The following is a 6,221-nucleotide window of genomic DNA, read 5'->3' as shown; positions in this document are numbered from 1 at the left end:
GCTATGGACTTAATTAATTAACATATTTCAATCTCCAAGAGTGGACTTAGCAAGAAACTCTTATTTATTATTCATAGAGTAATAAAACTCCAACTAGCTAGGTTGCGAATAATAAAACCTTGTTTCGAGCTACTCTTGTGGATGTTATCAAACGAGACTCTCCTCGCGCATGATTCAACATAATAGCAATCCTAGCACCGCTAGATAATGATCACCACTACCCAATATACCTGGATCGTTGGGTGACAAAAAACCCGCACCTTTGGTAAGTCAAAGTAGTAGATACTCAATATCGTATGCTCAATTCTAACGTGCATTGATTAAGAAATTAATTATCAAGACCTCATCTTTCAATAGATAGCATAAAGACTCGTCTGGCTGTTAGATCCATTCAGTGCTATACCACACCAACGTCATCTTATTTCAATAAGGTTTAGAAATAATCGACTGACATTGCAACCTTTCACGATAGGTAGTCCAGGCCTATCTAGGTTGTGAAATTCATATTTTTCTTTGTTCAGGACTGACCGCGTACCTTAAATTGAGTGCAGCCCACAACCGGTCTACTAGAACAAAGACTTAGACTTTGTTATGTTCGCTTATACATTTAAATAAGTAATAAACATCCATTAAATGTAAAACATAACAACATTATGACAAAAATAATCTGTTGCATTCATTGGAAAATAATAATTAGAGTTTTACAGTATCCAATCACTCGAAAGGTGATTTCTAGTATACAAACCCTAACAGATAATAGCCTATAGCAAGCAACAAGTACAATCCATTTTCACTCTTTGACATGGAGCCTCTGAAATTAGTTTTAAACTCTCACTCTCTCTCTCATGCTTTTCATGTCAGTTTAGCCACCTTAGGAAGTCTCCAAAATAGCTAGTTAAGTAGGTTTTTAGATCCAACCTTTTAGATGTCTCTTTCCTAGTAAATTAGCTTCTCTAGCTTTCATTTAGGTGTGAACACTTAGAATTTAGTTAGCAGCCTTCTACTTGTTCTTTTTGTTTCTTTTACTTAGTAATTTTCGTGACAAAAGCTAGTTTCTTTCCCTTATTCCTTTATATTCCCAAAAGTGCTATTTTACCAAGTGTTGTCATTTTTGTCGCCATTGTTTTTTTTGCTGCTAAGTTGCCCAGTTTGCTTACTTGGCTAGTTTAAGTTGTAGTTTATTTGTTTTATCTTTTAAGTTCATTGTTGGCTTGCATTTTAATTTATTTTCAACTTAGTTTCCACCATGTTCGTAAGTATGGTTTAATTTCCGTATTTTAATTTTCTTTCCCTCTTAAACTAAAGCGTGGCGGCATTGCCAAACTCTTAAGTGTTCAAATACATAACGGATACGACCGTTCTTCGGGATTGACATCCGACTTACCACGTACTAATTAATAGTAGTATTTTGGGAAGTGGGAACGTGTAAGTATTGTTGAATAAGAAGAACACACGCCTACGATACGTGTGCAAAATCCCTTCCTTTCACTTTGCCCTCGCCTTACTCCCGTTCGCCTAAGCTCTACTGTTAGCAGTTGGAAAATGGGTGAAGAACAAAAGCGGAATGTTGATAGATGAGAAGAGTCTAGGCAAAGCCTAGGACTAGCTAAGATTGGAAAAGAAAGTTGGTGAAGTTGAACAAGTTACATCTTGGGGATTAAAGTCACTTTAGCCAAAAATTACCTCACCTAACCAAAGAGCCTACATTACAACCTATAGAAAGACCTTTCGGATCTTAGATCTTTAATCACACCGTAGTAGAGGAGAGTGTAGATTTCGAGCAAGCCTATGGTAAACTATGCATGCTTTGATGATTTGAGAGTTATGTCATGAGCTTATACACTTTGAAAGTGAGTGAAATTTCTAAAATGCACATTGCATTTTCTCCTTGTGAGTGCAAATTGGCAAGGTTAAGTACATGATAGTAACTTGAAGCTATATTTCATAATACTTTACATCCATATGAGGCCATTGATACTTGTTCTATTTTATTTCTACTAAGGCAATGATGACACTCCACATCCTTACATGAGTTTATAAGTCTTGCTTCTCTTTTCTTGTTCGAGGACAAACAAGAGTTTAAGTTTGGGGGAGTTTGATAAACTCGTAATTTAGCAAATATCTTGGATGTTTAACGTGAATATTTCAGTGTTTTGTAGCATATTACTTGAGTTTGCATCCATTATCCACTATTTAGGTGTTTTGATAAGTTTGTCGAGTGTTTGTAGTTAAAACAGGTGAAAACGCGTTTAAAAGGAGTTCGGAGCTGAAGTACAGAGATTTCGCCCGACCGGGCGATTTCTCAGGGAACAAACGCCCGACCGGGCGTTTTGAAGAAGGAAACGACGTTCCAGAAAGTACGCCCGACCGGGCGTTTTGGCGACTTAAAATCGCCCGACCGGGCGATTTGTGCGGAACATTGCAAATGCCTTATTTCCGCCCCGGGTATAAAAGGCACCTAGGTTTTCGACACACATACAATCTACACGCCCCAGAAGCAGTTTTTGAAGATCGGAGAACGGATTTGAGAGACAAGGAGTCCCAATCATCAACAAGGTTGAAGACGAAGACGAATTGCTCATTCAATCCACCTTTGGGAGTATCTTTATTAGTTTTCCTATGTTTAGTTCAATTTCTATGGATTCATCTTGTGAATTTGCGTTGAATATGAGTAACTAAATCCTTTGTAGAGTTTTGGTGAAGACTACAATGAATGCTTTTGATTAATTCAAGGACTTTTGATTACCTATACTCTTGTGATTCCTTTTGTTTCATTCTTGAGCTTTTTCAATTCAATTGCTTAGCTACCAATTGAGTTTGTTGACCTAGTTTTGAGTAGTCGAGAGATGCCTAATTAGGATTGATAAATGAATGAACAACACCTAGATAATTTACATTCGAGAGAAGGAATTCTAGAGTGAGGGCTTGAGCCTTTTGTTTTACGGAGTTAATTGTGAAGTATTAGAAGGAGACTTCAATATTAATGGTTAATCAACAGGTTGAGTGCACTCGAGAGAGGGCTTAGCCTAGACTAGCGGCTTTCCTAGTAATCCTAGAGACTTCAATTGGGTAATCGAAGTTGTTGAATTGTTCACATTGTGCTCGTTGTAGTTGGACCCAAAGCTCTACTTCATTCTCTTATTTGAAACCTATCCTTTGTTGCATGCTTTTAATTTGTTTATGTTTAATTGTTTTTCCAAGAATCAAGCCAAACCTTCGATTTGTCTAGATAGTAGTTAACATCGGTCCGTGGTACTTGAGTTTATACATTTTGTCTCTGTGGGATACGATACTCTTGCTTGCTTTGTGCTACACTAGCCCCGTACACTTGAGGGAATTCTTTGTGTTAAAATAAGTTGAGTCACCACGACGGCATTCTTCATAGGCTATACATCCACCCACCTCATCATCTGACTCCATACGCTTGATTTTACAAAGAAGAGATAAATAAGATATACTGGAAAACTTTCTGATATTACAAAAAAAACCAGAATTGAACTTGCCAATCCTTCTTAGCCCCACCTACATCTGTACCACTGCATTCAACATCCTCAAGTTGTAGGAATGATTACCTTTTGGAAGTGCGATCACCACCGCCACCGGTTTGCTCCTCCACAATCCTTTTTGCTGAGGCAACTGCGGATTCGGTGCAATAATCTAACTTGATTGATTGGAATGTTGGGATTTCTCCAATGCTAGATAGTATAGTAGCAGCGGTGTACATAGAGGTGGCAAAGTTTAGGAAAATTGTTCTCATTGGCTATCCAACGCACAACATCCAAATCACTAAGATATAGAAGTGTAGTGAACAAAACACATCTCTTCTTCTTCTTCTTGGAATGAAAGATGCATACCCTACTATAAAACTAGAGTTTCGAATCCCTTCAACGAATCCCTTCAACGCATCCCTTCAGCGCATCTCCTAGTTTCGTGTTTCTTTGCTTATTCCATTTGCTTCAATTCCCTTCATACTCACTCACCATTTGCTCTTTTTCTTTTGTTTATTCAATTATCATCTTTAATATTCTAATATGGATTCCAAACCATTAAAAGAATTTTTATTCATATGTTCATCATTTTAGGTTTATTAAAATATTCTAATGTATTTTAATTCCATATATATCCTTTGGTCATAATACATATCTTTCCAATTCTCTTGTGCACATTGTTTTAATAACAAAAATAAAATTATAAATTTTGATTGAGAAACAAATTAAAGAAAATAAAAAGAATTGGTTAGTTTTGAAGCTTCGAAGAGTTATAATAATTTATCGTACCCCAAATGAGAAATCATGGATCCGCCACTGTTAGACATGAGCTTTAGTTACAAGTAATCAAACAATTAAAGCAATCTAGTCGCAAATTCAAAGAGCAAAGTGATTAAGTAATCAAGAAATTCATAAAAAGGCACGAAAATATAAGCTTCATGGAATTGTATGAACATACCAGAGAAGCTCCGAAGATGATGTATTAATTTCATGATGAAGCTCAAGGTCGATATTCAAGAAGTCAAATGCATCATCATCTTCTCATCATAGTAGCGTTAAGCACAACACAAGATGATCAAATGCACGCTGGGGGGCTTGCGTGTATGGGACTTTTTATTGTATAACATCGACTCGTGTTCTCCTTGCGTTCGACTTTTCTACTGAAATCTTTTCCACTTTACCCTTACCTAACATATACTGTCACAAATATTTATTTCTAGAGTATAAAGGGATGTTAAGTGCTCTTGAATTCTACACTTGTGAACCTGATTCATATCCTAGACCTTTCAACTTTCAACTTTGGGTCATGAGCGATGGATCGTGGACAAGAGAGTCGGTTTTCCATATTCGTCGTATTAGGGAGCCGTTGCTGTTTTCAGAAGATGGTAGGCTATTGTATTTGACATTCCTTGGTGAGTATAAGCAGGAGCTAGTGGTGTTTGATCGCGCCAATGGAAAGCTGAAGCATCTTGGCATCGCTAGCCATGTCGATGATCCAGCAATGTTTCCATTTGTTGAGAGCTTTGTTCAACTCAATGGAATTTCATGTATTGAGGAGGTGAAATTCCTTTTGATTCCAACTTTATCTATATTTTTTTGTATAAATAAATTATTAAGGTTTGCCATATATGGATGAGTATTAATGTGTACATTATTGATTCAACTTGATCATAAGCAGGAGAAAGAAGAAAAAGATGAAGAAGACATGACTAGAGCTGAAGCATGAGAACCAATTAATTCCAGTGCAGCTTGTTATTTTCATATAGAATTAGTTATTCCAAGGATATGTGTACTATTATTTCAGCTATGCAAACTTAGTTTTGAAAAGATATTCTTTTATCTAGTTATAACAAGTCCTAGTTTAACTAGAGCAACTTTGTTGTATTTTTACTATGCTTAGTGATAAGTGAATTGACAAAGCTATTGTTCACTAGTTCAACTAGGAGTGGTGAATTATTTTATAGGACTAGGAATCACGAACTAATAAGTTTGAGATAATGCTGCACACCCTCTACACACTTACATATTGAACAAGTAACAATTGTGTGTTTAGACCAACATACTTACATAAGCATGAAACAAATTCTAGGGACAAATTTAAATATAGCCTCTTTCCCATCATGAAATGCATATCTACTACACCTTCAGTATACCATCTGCATCTTAAGCCGAAGCTTTCACCCCTACAGGCTACAACAATAATGCCTCTAATTTTCAACTTCAAGAAAAGGGGAATGTGCATTGCATCGCCGCATTCAGGGTCCCTAGCTTCAATCTATCATCGAATGAGAGAAATATTGATAAGCAATGATTAACAGGATGAATTACAAGCTTAGTTATGTCAAACAGAGGCAGACTGTGATCAGAAACTGGAAGTCATACAGTGTCTTCCAACTGGTGAAATAGAATCAATAACAAAAGCAAAGGCAAAGAGTATAGAAAGTTGATCCTATATTTTCTCTCTTGAAAAGGTTAGTAATAACTCGCATGCTTCTTCGTATTATGCAACTAGTATTATTTTTAGTTGAAATGCTTGTTTGAGAATTTCCGTCTCTTCACATGATTTGTAAAACACTTGGCTTGCTGTGGATTTTAACTTCAAATACAAATTACTCTGCTTTCAAGGTTTTGGTTGTGAGATTAGAAGAAAAAGATAATATGGATAAACTTTGTTTTGTTTCTATGGCTGTGATTGTCATGTTATTCTAGTGAATAAGGTGAATATCAGCATAT

This window comes from Salvia splendens, chromosome 22, assembly GCF_004379255.2.
Source record: "Salvia splendens isolate huo1 chromosome 22, SspV2, whole genome shotgun sequence".
NCBI lineage: Eukaryota > Viridiplantae > Streptophyta > Magnoliopsida > Lamiales > Lamiaceae > Salvia > Salvia splendens.
The sequence above is the reverse complement of the archived record's forward strand: the minus strand, read 5'-3'. Positions refer to the sequence as shown.